The following is a 20,623-nucleotide window of genomic DNA, read 5'->3' on the forward strand; positions in this document are numbered from 1 at the left end:
AGATGATGCGGTATACAAACCTAAGGATTAGATTAGATTAGATTAGATTTGTTGTTACCTTCATTTTGTGCAGTACATTGTATACCTTATTTACCATGGACCCCTGACGAAGGCGTGTTGTCAGAAACACGGACCATGTTGGGTCTCTTGGTTGGTAAAAAGTTTTTTTATTACTGCATTTTAACTTTGATAAAATAAATTCTTGCCTGCATCGTGTACATTGTCTGCAGTTTTTGTTTGGTTTTCCTGTTTCGGTGGTTTTTCTGCAGATTCGGTTGGATTTCTTTTTTTGTTGCTTTTTTATCTGTATAAAAGTGGCTGTTTCTGTAGAGCAAAAGCATAACATAATAGAAAATGGCTCATGATTTTCAGCTGTGGTATTCTGTCCATCAAAATTAACAAGAAAAACTGAAATGCAAATCTTCAAAACCTTTGGAAAGACAATAAGAGCCTAAAACACCACGAGAATTGAGTGTAGCAGTAAATATTTATTATTTCTTTCAGTTATTTTGATAGAGAATATACAATAATTTACAGTTCTTATTAGAAATGGTTAATATTAACTAGATGTAGGCTTAAATATTTTGAAAAATATGGCAAACTTCACAGAGAGGAAGTTGAACATGAAACAAAGGCATGGGATTAAAGGTGTGAGCTATCATATATACTCGAATATAAGCCAAGATTTTTGGGTCAAAAATTGGGGTCTCTGCTTATATTTGGGTAGGCGCTCACCTACCCCCCTCCTGGACATGTTGCAGCTGCCGTAAGACCTGGTGGTCCAGGACAGGAGGGATTCTTCCTGCTTCCTATTCCCACCGGCTCTAAAAACTTTTACTTCTCTCCTCCCTCTCTCCCTCCCCTCCCCCCGTGTAACTTTTGAATTCCCTGGTGGTCTTGCAGTGGACTGGGACAGGAGGGATCCCTCTCACTTCCTGTTCTAGCCAACTTTGATGATTTTTACCTCCCTCCTGCCTCTCTCCCCCCCCCCCTTCAGCGTACCTTTCAATTCCCTGGAGGTCCAGTGGTGAGCCGAGCAGGAGCAATCCTCCTGTGCTCCTGCTCAGCTAAGATCCGCTAGCTGAATGACTGACTGCCACTAGCTGAATGCCTTCAAACACGCCATAGTTATGCCACTTCTCAAAAAACCCTCACTGGGCTTTACATGCTCCTCCAGTTATCCCCCTGTCTCCCTCCTCTTCTTCGTATCCAAGCTACTTGAACTGCTGTTCACCTCCGTTGTCTTGACTTTCTTTCATCTCAAGCTACTCTTAACCCCTTCAATCAGGCTTTCACCCATTCCATTCCATGGAAACTGCCCTTGCTAGAGTCTCCAATGGCCCGCTCCTGGCCAAATCCAAAGGCCACTATACTGTCCTCATTCTCCTTGATCTATCTGTGGTGTTTGACACTGTAGATCACTGCCAACTCATTGATATGCTTTCCTCGCTTGGATTTCAAGACTCTGTTATGTCATCTCATGCTTTTCTTACTACATTTCTCATTGCACTTTTAGCGTTTGTTCTGGAGGATCCTCCTCCGCTGCCATTCCACTATCAGTTGGCAAATCTCAAGACTTTGTCTTGGGACCTCTTCTTTTCTCCATGTATATTTCTTCCCTTGGAACTCTGATCTCCTTCCACGGCTTCCATCTCCTCTACTGCCAGTTCCTGACTCCGCCTCTTCTGCTTTGCTGCATCGCCTTAGCGAGAGCGCCTTTGCGAAGGGCCTTGCAAGGGACAAGTATCTACTATCAAGAACACCGAGGAGGACTGAACGGTAAGGAAGCGACAAACACAGAAGGTAAGGAAGAGACAGACGCCAAGGGAACAAACCCACACATACAATCAAGGTGAGGTAGAGCGGAGACAGCACACACAAAAGACACAGCAAGGCAAGCAACATAAGGAAGCAGCAGGCAAGGGACACAAGCACACACAAGGGAAGCAAGAAATGGAATCCCAAGGAAGTCAGAAGGTGAGCTTTCCGGTCTTCTGTATCGGCTGCAATATGTATGACTACCTCCCTTCGGGGATCCAGGCATACATTTGCAATCGATGCATGGAGATGGATAGCTTGAAATGTCAGGTAAGACTATTGGAAGGAACAGTGATGGAACTCGAAGACAGAATCCGAGCACAGGAGAAGATTCTAGTGGAGTACAGCCCAAACGACGAGGTCAAGGAACTAGAAATGTTCATAGAGGAAGCTCATCAGCACCACGTAGAGACCCCAGGGCTGGAAAACTGTACTCAGGAAACCCATGTGAGGAGAGAAGACACCCATGCAAACACAGAAGAAACCGAAGACGAGGTAGGAGACAACCGCACACCAGGAGGAATAGTGAGAGCACAGGAAGACATCGCCCCACCCAAAGAACAGGAAACAATTTCAAGAGTATCATTGGAGGAAGAAGACTGGCCCTACTCCAAGGACGTGGACCTACGCCCCCTAAGGAACTCCCGAATAAAGAAGATGGGGATCATCGTAGGCGACTCCATTATACGACATGTGGACAGCCACACCGCAGGAGGAAGAGAGGACAGAGTCGTCACCTGTCTGCCTGGAGCAAGAGTGAAGGATGTGACCAACAGGATCTCCAGGATCATAGATGGCGCAGGGGGAGAGGACACCGCTGTGCTTATCCACGTGGGAACAAATGATGTGAGCGGGCGGAAGTATGACAGGGAAGAGCTGAAGGGCCAGCTCCGCTCACTCGGAAGACAACTGAAGATCAGGGAGGTGAAGGTGGCCTTCTCTGAGATCCTCCCAGTACCAAGAGCGGATGGAAAGAGACAAGGGGAATTGCAAGTAATCAACGCCTGGATGAGACGATGGTGCGAAGAAGAAGGCTTTGACTTCGTGCGCAACTGGACGGCGTTCTGGGGAAAAAGCAAGTACTACAGAAGGGACGGACTACACCTCAACAAGGAAGGAGCAAGAGTTTTGGCAGGCAACATGAAGAAGGCAATCGAGAAGGCTTTAAACTGAAAGATAGGGGAAAGCCGACAGTCGACCACCGGTCGATGGTACGGATTGCAGGATGCCCCGACGAAGAAGCCAAGGACTACTACTCCTACACAAGAGAAGACGACCTCACAGCCAATAAGGGAGAAAAAGCAGGAAGGGACAACTCAGACACAGGAGGGGACGACCACACAGCAAACAATGGTGATAACACAGGAGCAGTAAAGGATACCGTAATTGAAACTATAGGGACGGCCAAGAGTAGAAGGTCCAAAAAGGTAACACGAAGGGAACTTAGATGTATGTATACGAATGCTAGAAGTCTAGGTAACAAAATGGGGGAACTAGAGACAATAGCAAGACAAGACATATTGGATATCATTGGCATAACAGAAACATGGTGGAATGAAGAAAACAAATGGGACACAGTACTACAGGGATACAAACTGTATAGAAGAGATCGAGTAGGACAGAAAGGTGGAGGTATTGCTCTATATGTTAAGGAGGGAATAGATTCTGTTGAATTGGTTACAACAGAAATGAAAGAGAAGCTTGAGTCACTCTGGATCAAAATTCCTGGTCAATATGGCGCAGATACGAAAATTGGCCTTTACTATCATCCCCCAGGACAGGCAGAGGAAACTGACTCAGAAATGATGGAGGAAATCAAACAAGAATGCAAGACAGGCAATGTAATTATATTGGGAGACTTCAATTTCCCAGGGATAGACTGGAAACTAGCAACCTCCAACTGCGGCAAGGAGGCCAAGTTCCTGGAGGTGCTAGGGGATTGCTTCCTGGAACAAATGGTAAAAGAGCCGACAAGAGGCGACGCCACCTTGGACTTGGTCCTAAATGGCCTCACGGGACCGATAACAGAAGTGGAAGTCATGGTTCCACTGGGAACGAGTGATCACAATGTAATCAACTTTAAACTTGACATCGGGAAAGGGAAACATGCCAAAACCTTAACCACCACCTTAAACTTTAAAAAGGGTAAATACGATCGCATGAGAGCCATGGTAGAAAAACGACTCGAGAAGATGATGGACAAACTTGAAACGGTAGATCAGGCATGGTCCCTACTGAAAAATACTATCACAGAAGCACAAGATCTCTACATTCCGAGGATTTCCAAAGATCGGAGAACAAAGAGCAAAAGAGAACCGGCATGGCTTACCATACAGGTGAAGGAAGCCATAAAAGAAAAGAAGGACTCTTTCAAAAAATGGAAATGCATAAAGACAACCGAAGCCTGGAACAAACATAAAGATCATCAGAAGAAATGTCACAAGGCGGTGAGGGATGCCAAACAGGAATATGAGGAAAAAATAGCCCAGGAGGCCAAAAATTTCAAGCCCTTCTTTAGATACGTGAAAGGGAAAAAACCTGCAAAAGAGGCAGTGGGACCCCTGGACGACGAGGGACGAAAAGGGTACATCAAGGAAGATAAACAAATCGCAGACAAACTAAATTCCTTCTTTGCGTCCGTCTTTACGAAGGAGGACACCTCAACAATACCTGAAGCGGAGAAAGTGTTTGCAGGAGAAATAGAAGACAGCCTCACCACAGTTGAAGTGGACTTAGACCAGATATACTATCAGATCGACAAACTTAAAAGTGACAAATCCCCTGGACCGGATGGAATTCACCCGAGAGTCTTAAAGGAATTGAAGGTTGAAATCGGAGAGTTATTGCAAAAACTTGCAAACCTGACAATCAGAACTGGACAGATACCGGACGACTGGAGGATAGCGAACGTCACGCCAATTTTCAAAAAAGGATCGAGAGGGGAACCGGGCAACTATAGGCCTGTGAGTCTTACGTCTGTCCCCGGCAAGATGGTTGAAGCACTGATCAAGGATAGCATAGTCCGGCACTTGGACGCACACGACTTGATGAAACCCAGTCAACATGGATTCAGGAAAGGGAAATCATGTTTGACGAATTTACTCCAATTTTTTGAGACCGTGAACGAGCAAATTGATAGTGGGAAGCCGGTGGACATAATATACTTGGACTTCCAGAAAGCGTTCGACAAAGTTCCACACGAAAGACTTCTCAGGAAACTACAAAGCCATGGCATAGAGGGAGATATACAAAGATGGATAGGCAAATGGCTGGAAAACCGAAAGCAGAGAGTGGGCATAAATGGGAAGTTCTCCGACTGGGAGAAAGTGACTAGTGGTGTACCCCAGGGCTCGGTACTTGGGCCGATCCTTTTTAATATTTATATCAATGACCTGGAGGAAGGAACATCCAGTGAGATCATCAAGTTTGCAGACGATACAAAACTATGCCGGGCAATCAGAACGCAGGAGGATAGAGAGGAACTCCAGAGCGACTTGTGTAGGTTAGAAACATGGGCGGAGAAATGGCAGATGAAGTTCAATGTGGAGAAATGCAAGGTTATGCATTTAGGCAATAAGAATAAGGAATACGAGTATACAATGTCAGGTGCAACTCTGGGGAAGAGTGAACAAGAAAAGGACCTGGGTGTACTGATAGATAGGACCCTGAAGCCGTCGGCACAATGTGCGGCAGCGGCAAAGAAGGCAAATAGAATGTTGGGCATGATAAAGAAAGGAATCTCGAGTAGATCGGAGAAAGTTATAATGCCGCTTTATAGGGCAATAGTCAGACCACACTTGGAATACTGCGTCCAACATTGGTCTCCCTACCTAAAGAAGGATATAAAACTGCTGGAGAGGGTGCAGAGACGAGCAACAAAACTGGTGAAGGGTATGGAGAAACTGGAATACGAGGATAGACTTATAACATTAGGATTGTTCTCCCTTGAGAAAAGGAGACTGCGTGGGGATATGATCGAGACCTTCAAAATACTGAAAGGAATCGACAAAATAGAGCAGAGAAGATTATTTACATTGTCCAATTTGACACGGACTAGAGGACATGTAATGAAGCTAAGGGGGGACAGGTTCAGGACTAATGTCAGGAAGTTCTGCTTCACTCAGAGAGTGGTTGACACCTGGAATGCCCTCCCAGGGGAGATTATTGCGGAATCTACCGACCTAGGCTTCAAGAGCAAACTAGATGCATATCTCCTTAAGAGAGGCATATAAAGATATGGTGGACTATAAATTATGCCAGGTGTACACCTGGCAGGGCCTCCGCGTGTGCGGATCGCCGGACTTGATGGACCAAAGGTCTGATCCGGAGATGGCAGTTCTTATGTTCTTATGTTCTTATCATATGCCTGGAACAACCTATCTGAATATTATGTTGACGTTTTAAAGTTAATTATTAAAATTAAATTCAGCCAGAAAAGTATGATTTAATAAATTTTTCAAAGTTTATTTAAAGTTAATTATTAAAGGCTCCTTTTACGAAGCCGCGTTAGCGGCTTTATTGCATGCACATTTTTAACGTGCTCTAGCCAAAAAACTACCGCCTGCTCAAGAGGAGGCGGGGTAGCGGCTAACGCGGCCGGCAAATTAGCGTGCGCTATTACGCACGTTAAACTGCTAACGCGGCTTCGTAAAAGGAGCCCAAAGTTAATTATTAAAGTTAAATTCAGTCAGAAAAGTATGATTTAATAAATTTTTCAAATTTATAAACTGCTTGTTCCTTGTCTGTTTCAAGATCTTATGGCATTTAACCTCAATAATTATTTACATTCAATTTATTTAAGCTGTAATATGACTTTATGGTGCTGGGGTCTACGCAGACCCCAGGTGCCCTTTAACGTAACTTAACGTGCCATGTTGAGGGTTAAACATAAATAATGTATTCTGTCACCATTAACATAATTATATGAATGAAATTGCTTGTCAGTGTTTGTGATGCTCGCTGTTGGATGGCTACCAAGAAAACTCTTGTTCATTTTTTTGATGATGCTCTGACTTCCTGCTAATGGGCTGGTTGGCAAGGTAGAAAACAGCTGTATACCAGACGCCTAGCTTTGAAAGATGAAGACAAGAGTGTATCGCACATATTTTTGCATTGTATGACTGTTACAGGGAAGAATTGATTTTAGCTTAAGGTTCCTTTCAAGTTTCCCAAGTTCACATTCCTTTGTAATGTTGATAGGAGTAATATACACAGTACTACAAGTGTAAGCAAAAGCTGAAATATCTGAGTAATTTAAATCCAATTTTAACAAAACTGGTATGCCTCGAGCAATTTTCAAATAAGATTAGCTTGAAAAAGTAGGGAAAGCATGCAAAGCCAGGCTCGTGGGATTCTTTCCAACCCTGTTCATGTGGGTGCAGTATAAAGTATTCTGTTTTGGGGGAAAATTACAATGAAACCAAGTGTCATAATGGTATGTATCAGACTTTTAGATGCCACTGTCAGCAGATTTCACAGATTGGATTTTATGGTTTAATCACAAGGTGCCACTATCCCACAGCACAGTGTTAGTTGACAGTACACATGGCAACCATTATGGTAAGGAAGCTCTATGGTTCTGTCGCTAGAGTTTACAACAAAGAAAATGAAATAGACATCTGAATAACTAAGAGGTGGCTCATCAGAGATAGGAGTATTGCAGCACTAGGTGGGAGGAGGATTATATAGAGTACGACTCGTGGAATTTTCTAATCCATCTGTGTATTTGTTTTGTGTGTGTATGTATGCATATGTGTGTGTGTATGTATATGTGTATATATATATATATGTGACTAAAAGAGTAGAAAAGACAGGAAATTAGTGCTTTATAAACTAAGTGCATCAAAGTTTCTGTACTGTAGAAATTGGAACTGCTTCTCCCATATAAGCGCATTAGGGCACTTTTTTTGGGGGGTGGGGTGCACTTATATCTCTGGCCCATTTTAAAACTCATTCTGTTATATAAACACAGGAGTCTACATTAGGTGATCATTCCATGATTCGAACTGTTACAGAAGGGTGTCAATCACATCTTTCAGCTCCTCCTCCTTCACCAGTGGCGTTTAGTACCCTCTTCAGTTTTTTTTCCTTCTGCACATGAACTGAGAAGTTGTGTTCTGATCTGCTCTGTTCGGGTTTTATTATTTTCAGGTATTTTTCTTCCATTTCGGGAGGCTTTGGTGCCAACAGAATCCAGTTTTGGGGGCTACTCTGCCTGGGAGAGGATGCAGAGTCTGCAATGGCAGGAGGCAACTCGCAGGGCAACCCCCAGATGTACCTGTTGAGCCAACCTACTTTGTGCTTCTTTGAGGCTTGAGCACAGGCTGTGGAATCCCTGTGTGAATCCTTTTGGGTTTCAGGGAGTCAGCTGTGTTTTAATCTCCCCCAGTTGCGCCTTGAGGATCTGTTGGGGTGGAGTCCTCTATTGACATCTATCCAACTAGTAGCCTGAAGATCCAATTGTGGACTGTTTCCTGTAAGAACTTGAGGCAGAAAGTCCTCCCCATTCAGGCAGGCACTAGCAAAGCACAGTGAGCACAGCCTACTATTCCCCATAGGGAATATTGGGGGGGGGGTCAGAAAAAGTTAATTTTAAGGGTTTCTAGGGTCAGAGCTAGGGTCCCCCTCTTCCAAAACTCCTTTCCGTGAATTTTGGCGCTAATTTGCTGGTGGCAGTCATCTTGTATTTTAAACTATCTTTTTTTCTAAAGTCTCCATCTGCCTCAGAACCCTTCGATTTGGCTCAAAATCAACTGGGATGGACTTCAGGTTGTAATGCCCCTATATTATGCCAGTTTTGCTTTGGATAGTCAGCTGAGGAGTATCCATGTACTATGCAGGGTACATGAGGGAGGGGCAGGAGCTTTGAGCTTAACCTTTGAGTCCTCTAGAGCTGTGGAACTGCAGGGGATCTGAGTGGTAGGGAGAAAATCCCTTCCAAAGATCACAAACAGCAAAGGTGCAAAACACAAGTGCATGGATGCTCCAGAGCCCAAGAAATGCCAGTTTGAGGTCGTGCAGGGGCCTATGGGGCCACCTGTGCAAAGATTTACCCCCAAGTTTGTGAATCTCCTGAGGAAGGCTTATTTGATGGATATAGAATGCATTGCACTACCTGCGGCATGCTGGCTGTGAGCCAGGGAGAGATCCATCTTCCAGAGGTCTCCCTGCTGCAGAGAAATATGGCTTCCCAGCCTGTGACAAAGTGGAACAGGACTGGTAGGAAAGGCCATTTATCCATGCCTTTATTGTCCTAGGGCTTAGCTGCTTTCATGGAGGATGCCAGTTCCCTCTCAGGGACTGGGAGTCAAGGTGATAGTTGCCCTCGACCAGGGAGACGATCCATTGATGTGACGGCTTTTCAAATCGACCACTATTCCACATGTTACTGATGTTCTAAGAGTTGAATTTTGAGTCCACCTCTGTGCGTGGTCATGAACAGCACAGATGCTCAGACCACCTTTTTTCCTGCGCATCTGGACATCACGTTGCTTGTCACTGAGCAATGGGAGACTCTGGAAGGCTTCCTAAAGGTGTCAAAAAATTTTCCATACTTTACCCTATGGCTCCAGAATTTCAGCAGCTGTTTAGTCAGCTGAAGGTAGATTCCACAGTTGCTCAAGTAATTAAACGTATCTTCCTCCCTAGTGAGGGAGAAGATGCTAAATGATCCACAAGATCACAAGGTGGATATGGTTTTTGAGAAACAATTTGAGGTGCTGGGTTTGGAGATCAGAATGGCAGCAGCAGCCTCATTTGTGGCATGTGCCTGCCACACCAGGCTAAGGTGGAGTCCTGCTGGGGATAATGATGTCTGCCTCCTGCCTGGTGCTGGAGGGGGGTGGATTATGTGGCAGATTATCTATATGACATCAGAGTCATGAGAAAGGTGTCGGCGTATGACGTTTTTGCCCGCAGGACGCTTTGGGTTATGCAGTGGGCAAGCGATTTGACCTCCAAAGCTACCTTAAGCAGGCTGCCCTTCAAAGGGAAGATACTATTTGGTAAAGTCTTAGATGATCTTACGGCCAGAGTGGCAGATCACTGCCCAAAGTCTGCCAGACAGCTGATCTCACCGCCCCACCGAGGGAAGCAGAGGCAATTTTCATTCCTCATGACGTTCCCGCCAGTACTACACAGGTTCCTCCCCACAGAGATCTTATCATGGATCCAGATAGAGATTTGGCAATTTCAGATGCCAGCAACCCTTGGGGTTTTGCATCAGCACAACATCCAAGAAGTCACAATGATGCCAGGTCAGCAGCTGTACCCCCGCACATTGGTGGGAGGCTGTCTGCGTTTTGAAGGGAGTGGGAGAAAAATTTCCTCAGACCGCTGGGTTCTAGATTTTATTTGAAAATAAAATAATTTTCCTATCTATTGTCGGGTGATTTTATTTTTCTAATCATCTTTTCCCAATCTCTGGTTGTACTTCCTTCTGTCTGTGCTCTTAACTCTTGTTTCCAGGGCATTTTTTTATCCATTTTCTGTTATTCTCTCCTTCTCCAGGGATTCAAGACAAAGTTAGACAAGATATGAAAACAGTCAGAGATTGACATGCTTCCGTATGCTCATAGATGTAGAACTCTATTGGGGGGGGCTTTTCCACCCTCCTTTTGGAGTTTATTGTCCAGTCATCGCATATCATTGGTTTTCTCAATCAAAAGCTGTGTTCATTTCAATAGACTGGTTCATATTATCAAATAAGTTTTTTCTAAATAGCTAGTTTTAAATTGACCAACAGACAAAGGAAATCTTACTTATCTTAGATAGTGTAGGGGTCCCATGCGACGCTGTTTCGTAGTCCGCTTCAGGAGACCCGATGTGTAGGAATTCTGAAGCTTCAGACTTTGTGTATATTAGAAATTTTAGTTTGTGGTCCTGTATTTGCATAGGGTCTGCATGTGTGACCAAGGCCAGGTGTTTTAGTAGGAATCTTCTTTTGTACTCCACTTTCTATAACTCTTTTGTAACCCGCCTTGAACCGCTAGGTAATGGCGGAATAGAAATCTCTAATGTGTTGAGTGTTGAGAAGCGTTATTGGTGTCATGGCTGCAAATAGGAAGATAGTTGTTGGCTCTCCTTCAGCATTTTTGGACCAGCCCTCACTTAAAAATTAGCAAAGACCACTGAGTTGGAACTTTCAGTATTTGCTGGAGACTTGCACAGTGATGTAGAGGGATAGAACATATCCAGTTCAGCTCTGCTGCTATGTACTTTTTATAGCACATTCTACTGGAAGCACCAAGGCAAGTAACAGCAAAAGCAGGATAGTGGTAGTCCTCAAAAGCAAGACGCTTGAGGAGATAGGATGTGGGAGTAAGTGAGAGGAAGGAAAGGTGAGAGAATGATAGAGGGGCAATTGCTCCACTCATATATAAAAACACCCTCCAACCTGCCATCCTTAACTCATGTAGAGAGCAAATATTAAGGGCAGAACTGCCAATTTCTGACAAATCTATAATTGACACTCTATTGCCATATTCCTGGGAATATTTCCTCTCTCTTCCCCTTTGCATTTCAAATCAATGAAAGGACCAGACGAGGCTGTAGACCCCCCCAATCAGCTGAGCAAAGTCTGTGGGCTGTCTTGGTAATTTGAAATGTCCTATTGGGCCATTCTTTTGTCCACTGTTGGGACCCTTGCCATAAGGTTTGATTTGTCTTTGGTTCCATTTCAGGTACTTCTGCTGCAGTGTTAAATCCAGTCTTCTTTGCTATTAAGTTGTATTCTTTGGTGTGGCTTAGAATGAGCCCTCTGTTCTCTATTTCAACTAAAACATCTGTTTATTAATTTGATAAATATCCTTTCATCAATATCAATTGTTGAAAGTACAGACACAGTGACCAGAATGTAATTTTGTGTGTTCTGGAGAGGCCACAACAGAGCCTAGTCTGACTTGGAATTCAGGGTGCTTTACTGCTTGGCATAGCAACAGCCACCGAGATAAGCCGAGTGGAAAAACAATCAAACGCATTTGTCTAGTAGACTCACTAAAATGTGCTTTTTATTGCATTCCATTTGCATGAGGCATTCTTACAAATAGATGTGAAATGTGAGCTTTATTTTCTTGTGGTGATACTCTGTTGTAATTTGTATGTGATTTAAGTGCTCGTAAAAGATTAATTATGGCGGGGATTGAAGGGTGGGAGTGAGTGAGTGAGAATGAAGAGTCTTTATATAGAAAGAGCTTGGACAGTTAAAATATAAGTAAAATAAAAAATGGGTAGAGCAAAAGCAAGAAGGCAACAAAGGATGTTAGTCTCAGGAAAGAACTTTGTTTTATAAAAGCCAGTAGAAATTTTGAGCTAATATTTTTAAAATTTTATTTGTATTTAGCTCACACTTCAGTACTAGTTCAAGTTTAGTTACTGCATATTTACTGTAGTTACAGTAGGTATTTTCCTGTCCTCAAAGAGCTTACTCCAGGGGTGTCAAAGTCCCTCCTTGAGGGCCGCAATCCAGTCGGGTTTTCAGGATACAATGGGTTACTGGTTTAACATACTGCATACAATGAAAGCAGTGCATGGAAATAGATCTCATGCACTGCACCACTTTAGACAGGCCTCTCCTGGTCTTAACTCTGTTATTGACCTCCGTCAAAGGTCCTGGCTAGCCTACAACTTGAATATATTTTGCAGGGGGCAGGTATATTAGAGAGATTCCTTTTATCATAAGGACAACCATAGCAAATTGTAACCAGTAAAATGTATATTATCATTAGCCCCTAGCATGTATCAAGTTAGGATAAAAGCTTGTATCATAAACTTGTACGGAAATTATGTATGTTAAACCAGTAACCCAGTCTGAGCTCTTTGAGGACAACGGGCTAGAAAATGAATTAAATAAATAAATAAATATATATATATATAGTATAGTATGACCAGATACACTGACTGAAGTTATTTTTGCATTGACCTATTGTTCCTAAAAAACATAAATGACATGGAAAATGGTACTTTGCAAATTTGATTTACTATATATCTGGGAGCTGCAAATTGCAGAAAGGGCCTCTTTTACAAAGCAGCGGTAGCAATGGGATTGTATACTGCCTTTTTGTAGCTATGCAACCTCACTCAAAAAGGTTTACATACAGGTGCTTCAAGCATTTTCCTGTCTGTCCTGATGGCCTCACAATCTAGATAAATGTGCTTTTTTACATCTGAGCTAAATTGTCAGTTGTGGTAACATTTTTTTAGCCAACTATTTATTCTTATAAGCAACAAATGAGTATTTTGTTTAAATAACATCCTAATTAACTTAGGTCTGTTTTTGTCAGGATCTTTCTCTGAGACAATATGGGAGAAAAGCTTTCATGTATCAAGTCCATGCATTGATTTTAGGGGATAATTTTAGAAAGTCACTTTTGCATGTATATGCGAATATACATGAATACAGTACCTCTTTCAGTGCAATAGGAATGGCATGCTGAACTTCTGTCCATTCTCACAAGCATACTGCAGAAAGATGTCAATCACAATTTTTGAAACCTCCTCCTTCTCCCAGGAGTCTGCAACTCCCTTCAATTTCTCTTTCTGTAGGCAAGCTTGAGAAGTGTTTTCTGATCTGCTCGGTTTATTTCTTTTTTTATTTTGTAATAGTTTTGTGGTTTTTCACTCTGGTCACGGTCTTTTTCATGAAATCAGAGATCCCTTTTGATAAGGGTCTACTCTGCGTGGAGAGGAGCAGATTTTAAATCTGCAGCTGGCAGGTGTATCCTTTTGGGGACCTGTTTCAGTTAGCCTGCTAAAGATTAGTGGGGCTCAGGGTTCATTCCCCTGGTGTTTGCTCGCTCTTTTGACTTGGTCAGGGGCTGGAGCGCAAGCTGTTTAAGTGCTAGTAGCATTCCTTTGGGGCGCTCACGGTGCCAGCTGCATTTCATCTCCCCCCCTCTTTGTTAGAAGGCTGGGGGTGTTGGGGGTCGGTTCGTGGAGGTCTGACTGGTAGCCTGAAGAATCCAGAGAAGTGGCTGAGTGATTGGAAGCAGAGGGCCTCTCCTTCCCACAGTCTAGCACAAGGGTCTCGATGTTCCTCCTTGAGGGCCGCAATCCAGTCGGGTTTTCAGAATTTCCCCAATGAATATGCATGAGATCTATGTGCATGCACTTCTTTCAATGCATATTCATTGGGGAAATCCTGAAAACCCGACTGGATTGCGGCCCTCAAGGAGGGACTTTGAGATCCCTGGTCTAGCATTTCTCTTCCCTCCTTCCTTTACCACATCTCTCTTCCCCCCCCTTTCCCCATCCAATTGTCTGACATCTCTCTCCTTCCTTTTCCCCCTCTCGTGGTCTGGCGTCTTTATCTGCCCCTTCCATTCCCTCCCCTAGAGATCTCTCATCTTTCCTTCTCTTTTCTCCCCATCCCTGCGGTCCAGCATCTCTCTTACCCTCCCCATGCTATCTTCCCCTATCTCCCTTCACCCTCCTCCGGTATCCGGTTCTGCTGTAACTTTTCGAGCCTTCGGCAGCGTGATTGAAGTAAACATACCATATCTATAACATACCATATTTTTCGCTCTGAAAAACACACGTGACCATAAGACGCACCCTCATGTAGAGGAGGGAAAAAAACAAGAAAAACACATTCTGAACCACCTGTCCCACCATCCTGCCCTGTACACTTTCAAACTTGGATAGCCACCATCCCTGCCATGAGCAACTATACAGATATTTCATAGTAATGATGCCAGGCATTATGGGGGGGTTACAATCATATAACAGGAAGCAGCACAGTGACAAGCCCAACAGCCCTCCTGCCTGGGGCTCGGGACTCGGGGCAGAGTATGAGGTCTGGGGAGAAGGGAGGCAAGGCCAGTCCCATTATTTGATACCGCTTCTTCACAGCCCTATGCTAAAACACTCACCCAGGTCAGGAGACTCACATAGCTCCACCCGATCCAAGGACTCGGCGGTGAGCATTAACTGGCCCCCACTGCCTTTGGTGCCTCAAGTCGCCTCCCCACTGTCAGGATCAGAGCTGTTGCCGCCACCCAGACCTGGCTTCTGCTGCGCGGACACTCTCACAGCACAGAATCACATACGTGTCCCGGCCGTGCCTCCGCCTCTACTCCGGCACAAACATGGGTGTGTACCTGCACACCAAAGCCCCAAATCAGCAGAGCACACATCTTGGAAGAGCAATTACGCACCAAGACATCAGGAGGCAGCGGTCCAGCGAGGGAAGGGCAGGAGCACGGAAAGCTCCTGCTGATATAGTGCTGGACCGCCAGGATTTTTAAAATGTATGTGATTGGGGGGGGCGATATTCGCTCCATAAGACGCACCCTTATTTCCACCCACTTTTTTGGGGGAAAAAAGTGTGTCTTTTGGAGCGAAAAATACAGTAGCTTTAAAATTAGTTAGAAACATGGGATGCTGCCAGCAGGGAAGAGGGCTGGAGAGAAGGAGAGGCGCTGGCACCAGCTGATTGCCTACCAGAAGGATGCTGGGCAGTATAAAGAGAGGCGTAGTCAGTAGAAGGAAGAAGGTGTTGATGCCCCTGTACAGGTCATTGGTAAGGCCCCACTTGGAGTATTGTGTTCAGTTTTGGAGACCGTATCTGCCGAAGGACGTAAGAAGACTTGAGGCAGACCAGAGGAGGGCGACAAAAATGATAGGAGGCTTGCGCCAGAAGACGTATGAGGAGAGACTGGAAGCCCTGAATATGTATACCCTGGAGGAAAGGAGAGATAGGGGAGATATGATTCAGACGTTCAAATACTTGAAGGGTATTAACGAAGAACAAAATCTTTTCCAGAGAAAGGAAAATGGTAAAACCAGAGGACATAATTTGAGGTTGAGGGGTGGTAGATTCAGGGGCAATGTTAGGAAATTCTACTTTACGGAGAGGGTAGTGGATGCCTGGAATGCGCTCCCGAGAGAGGTGGTGGAGAGTAAAATTGTGACTGAGTTCAAAGAAGCGTGGGATGAACACAGAGGATTTAGAATCAGAAAATAATATTAAATATTGAACTAAGGCCAGTACTGGGCAGACTTGCACGGTCTGTGTCTGTATATGGCCGTTTGGTGGAGGATGGGCTGGGGAGGGCTTCAATGGCTGGGAGGGTGTAGTTGGGCTGGAGTAAGTCTTAACAGAGATTATCCCAGGACAAGCAGGCAGCATATTCTTAACGCATGGGTGACGTCACCGACGGAGCCCCGGTACGGACACTTTTAACTAGAAAGTTCTAGTTGGCCGCACCGCGCATGCGCGAGTGCCTTCCCGCCCGACGGAGGAGTGCGTGGTCCCCAGTTTCTTCGTTTCCGCGGAGCGAAGAAGTTGCATGTGTTTCAACGGCTGTTGAAAACTTAGTTCTGCCTTCCCGCTCGCGTACTTTTTTCATTTTTTCAGTTTTTTTCCTTTCGGATCCCGTTAATTTTCTTTTAAAAAAAAAAACTCATCGAGTTTTCTTTATTTTTTCGGGCCGGCCCCGGCGGGGCCTGTTGCCACCATACAGGCCTCCGGCTTTGATTTTGCGGAGGCCGTGTTTCCCTTCATGCCCCCTCAACCGGGCTTTAAGAAGTGCCAGCGGTGTGCACGCCCGATCTCTCTTACCGACCCGCACAATTGGTGCCTGCAGTGCTTGGGTCCAGAGCATCGGGCGGACACCTGCACCCGCTGTGCTACGCTTAAAAAGCGCACATTAAAAAATAGGCAGATCCAGCAAAATATTCTATTCGGTACCGGATCTGCCATGGAATCTGCCGCGACGTCGACGGCACCGCAAAAGTCGACACTGACTACTTCCTCTCCACCGGATCCTTCTTCAGGGTCGCTGGCCCCAGGTAAGCCGGCTAAGAAGCCTCCCACTTCCCTTGAGCGCCCTCCTGCCACGGTTGCGACACCGGCAACCTCGGCACCGCATCGACCCCGCAAACACTCCGCTCTGATATCGGTGAGTGCCTCGTTATCGGCCTCCTCATCGCCGGAGCGTAGAGCGGCACCTATGGTACCGAAAAAGAAAAAAGCGGTACCAGTGCCCCCCCTGGACGACCGCATTGCGGCCATACTCCAAACCCAGTTACAAGAGCAGCTGCAGCAACAACTCCAACAACTGTTGCCGGCGTTACTGGCACCGCACCTTCCGGTACAGGACCGGTCCGAGCCTCGCACCGTTCCATCGGTGTCGACCCCCTCGGTACCGCTCAACACTTCCATGCCGGTCCTCTCGGCTGAGCCACATCTTTCCCAACCTACTGTACAGACCCACTCTGATGCCGATCCTTCTCGGTACCAGGTACGGCACCGGTCTTCCTCACCCGGTACCACCTCGGTCCGCTCTGGCAAGTCTCTCTCCAAAACCCGCCATGCCGAGCCCTCCACACCGATGTCCCGCCGTGCGCACCCCGACATCAGGGACCCAGACTTATGGGAAGAATCCCCACACGGTACCGAGGAAGACGCTTCCTCCACGGAAGAGGAACCTTCAGTGACTGATACCGTTTCAAAACCTGAACAGTCCTCGTTCACCAAATTCCTCAGGGAGATGTCTGCTGCTCTTTCCATTCCCTTAGAGTCCGACTCTAAAAAGTCACAGGCCTTTCTCGATGCCCTAGACTTTGAGCAACCTCCCAAGGAATTCCTCAAGTTACCCGTACATGACATCCTACGGGAAACTTTTTATAAGAACTGGGAGAACCCCCTCACTGTCCCTGGGGCCCCTCGCAAATTGGATAGCTTGTATTGGGTCATTCCCATCCCAGGGTTTGACAAGCCTCAATTGCCCCATGAATCTCTCCTGGTGGAGTCCACCTTAAAGAAAACTCAGGGCTGCAGTGTCTATGCCTCCACCCCTCCTGGCAGAGAGGGAAAAACTATGGATAAGTTTGGCAAGCGCCTTTTCCAGAATGCAATGCTGGCCAACAGGGCAAATAATTACACCTTTCACTTCTCCTTCTACATGAAGCATCTGATGCAACAACTCTCCGCCTTACAAAAATACATCCCTGAACGTAAGGTACCTCTTTTTCAACAACAAATTTCCAGTCTGCTCCAACTCTGGAAATTCATGGTGCGCTCCATTTATGACTCATTCGAGCTGACCTCTCGAGCGTCTGCCATGGCTGTTGCCATGCGGCGTCTGGCCTGGCTGAGAGTTTCTGACCTCAACATTAACCACCAAGACCGCCTGGCTAATGCGCCTTGTCTTGGTGATGAACTCTTCGGGGAGTCCCTGGACTCAACAACCCAGAAACTCTCGGCTCACAAGACCAGGTGGGACACCCTGGTGAAGCCTAAAAAGAAGATTCCGCCTGCTCGCCCCTACAGACAGCAGTCTTCCTACCAAAGCAGGTTCTCGGCCAGACCTCTCAACCCGCCTCAACAGCAGCCTCGCCGACCTCGTCAACAGCATCAAACTCAGGCTCGCTCACAGTCTCACCAACCTGCCAAGCCTCTCCCTCCATCAAAACCATCTCAGCCCTTTTGACTTTTTCCTCCAGGGCATAGCCAGTCTCCCATCATCATTGCCTCTTCCTCAACCTATCGGAGGTCGCCTCCAAATCTTCCTCAGCCGTTGGGAGGTCATCACATCAGACCAATGGGTCCTCAACATCATTCGCCACGGCTACTCTCTCAACTTCCAGACTCTTCCACCAGACAATCCTCCCGTAGAGTCTGCTTCTCACTCCTCCCAAACCCCCCTCCTCCTGAGGGAGGTCCAATCCCTCCTTCTTCTCAATGCCATCGAAGAGGTGCCTCCGGACCAAAGGGGTCAGGGATTCTACTCCCGCTACTTCCTGGTTCCCAAGAAGACAGGAGACCTCCGTCCCATCCTCGATCTCAAGGACCTCAACAAGTGTCTGGTCAAGGAGAAGTTCAGAATGCTCTCCCTTGCCACGCTTTACCCTCTTCTCTCTCAACACGACTGGCTATGTTCCCTGGACCTCAAAGAGGCCTACACTCACATCCCAATCAATCCAACCTCACGTCGCTACCTACGGTTTCAGATACAGCACCGTCACTATCAGTACAAAGTGCTACCCTTTGGCCTCGAATCATCACCCAGGGTGTTCACCAAGTGCCTTATTGTGGTGGCGGCCTTCCTCAGGTCTCACGACCTCCCAAGTGTTCCCCTACTTGGACGATTGGTTGGTGAAAGCGCCTACATCTCCGCTTGTGCTACATGCCACTCATCTCACCATCTCGCTCCTCCATCTACTGGGGTTCGAGATCAACTACCCCAAGTCGCATCGGCTTCCCACACAGCGACTTCAGTTCATTGGCGCAGTTCTCGACACCACTCTGATGAGGGCGTTTCTCCCCTCCGACCGACAACGGACCCTGCTCCACCTCTGTCATCAGGTGTTCCTTCATCAAACCATCCCAGCTCGGCAGATGATGGTCCTCCTGGGCCACATGGCCTCGATGGTCCATGTACTTCTTCTGGCACGACTCCACCTCAGGACACCTCAGTGGACTCTAGCCAACCAATGGTCACAGACCACGTGACATCGTCTCTTCAGCAATCTCTTCAATGGTGGTTGACCTCCTCCAATCTTTCCAGGGTCTACTCTTTCATCTACCCCCTCACTCCATGATCATAACCACAGATGCCTCCCCCTATGCATGGGGAGCTCACCTGGGAGAACTTCGCACCCAGGGACTCTGGACCCATCAGGAGCGTCGACATCACATCAGTTTCCTGGAACTCAGGGCCATGTTCTATGCTCTCAAGGCCTTCCAGCACCTTCTCGATCCTCAGGTTCTTCTCCTGTGCACAGACAACCAAGTCGCCATGTACTACATAAACAAGCAAGGCGGCACCGGATCTCCCCTCCTCTGTCAGGAGGCCATCCGCATCTGGACCTGGGCCACGGCCCGCAGTCTCTTCCTCAAGGCTGTCTATATCCAGGGCGAACAGAACTCCCTGGCCGACAATCTCAGCCGCATCCTTCAACCTCACGAGTGGACTCTAGATCCTCCCACACTCCACTCCATCTTTGCTCGGTGGGGTACTCCTCAAGTAGATCTCTTTGCATCTCCTCACAACCATCAGCTGCCCCAGTTCTGTTCCAGACTCTTCTCCCCTCATCGTCTGGCCCCGGATGCATTCCTGCTCAACTGGACGGATCGGTTCCTCTATGCCTTTCCTCCACTGCCTCTGCTGTTACGGACATTATTCAAACTCCGCAGGGACAGAGCCACCATGATTCTTATCGCCCCTCGGTAGCCTCGCCAACACTGGTTCTCCCTCCTGCTCCAGCTCAGCTCCAGGGAACCCATTCCTCTTCCTGTGTTTCCTACTCTACTTACACAGCAGCATCAGTCTCTACTGCATCCCAATCTGTCTTCGCTCCACCTGACAGCTTGGTTTTTCTCGGGCTGACCTCTCCAGACAATCTGTCTCAGCCTGTCCGTCGTATTTTGGATGCCTCCAGGAAACCGGCCACCCTCCAGTGTTACCATCAGAAGTGGACCAGGTTCTCCTCTTGGTGTCTCCTGCATCACCACGATCCCACCTCATTGGCGGTGGAAACTGTTCTGGACTATTTGCTCTCTCTGTCCGACGCTGGCCTCAAGTCTACCTCAATCAGAGTCCACCTCAGTGCCATCACTGCGTTTCATGAGCCTATCCTCGGAAAACCTCTCACGGCTCATCCACTGGTTTCCCGGTTCATGAGAGGCCTCTTCAATGTCAAACCACCTCTGAAGCCTCCTCCAGTCGTCTGGGACTTGAATGTGGTTTTATCTGCCCTCATGAAACCTCCGTTTGAGCCTCTTGCCACAACTTCATTCAAATTTCTTACATGGAAGGTGCTTTTCCTCATTGCCATCACCTCTGCCAGGAGGGTTAGTGAGCTG

The 20,623-nt window shown here is 46.6% G+C and overlaps 1 protein-coding gene across 4 annotated transcripts in view; it reads left to right on the forward strand.

Annotated features, from left to right (window-relative positions):
- LOC117359008 (protein STIP1 homolog) overlaps positions 1–20,623 on the forward strand; it is a 123,072-nt gene that overhangs the window by 16,983 nt on the left and 85,466 nt on the right. The gene's annotated exons all lie outside the window — the stretch shown is intronic.

Source organism: Geotrypetes seraphini, chromosome 4 (assembly GCF_902459505.1).
Source record: "Geotrypetes seraphini chromosome 4, aGeoSer1.1, whole genome shotgun sequence".
In the NCBI taxonomy this organism is placed as follows: domain Eukaryota; kingdom Metazoa; phylum Chordata; class Amphibia; order Gymnophiona; family Dermophiidae; genus Geotrypetes; species Geotrypetes seraphini.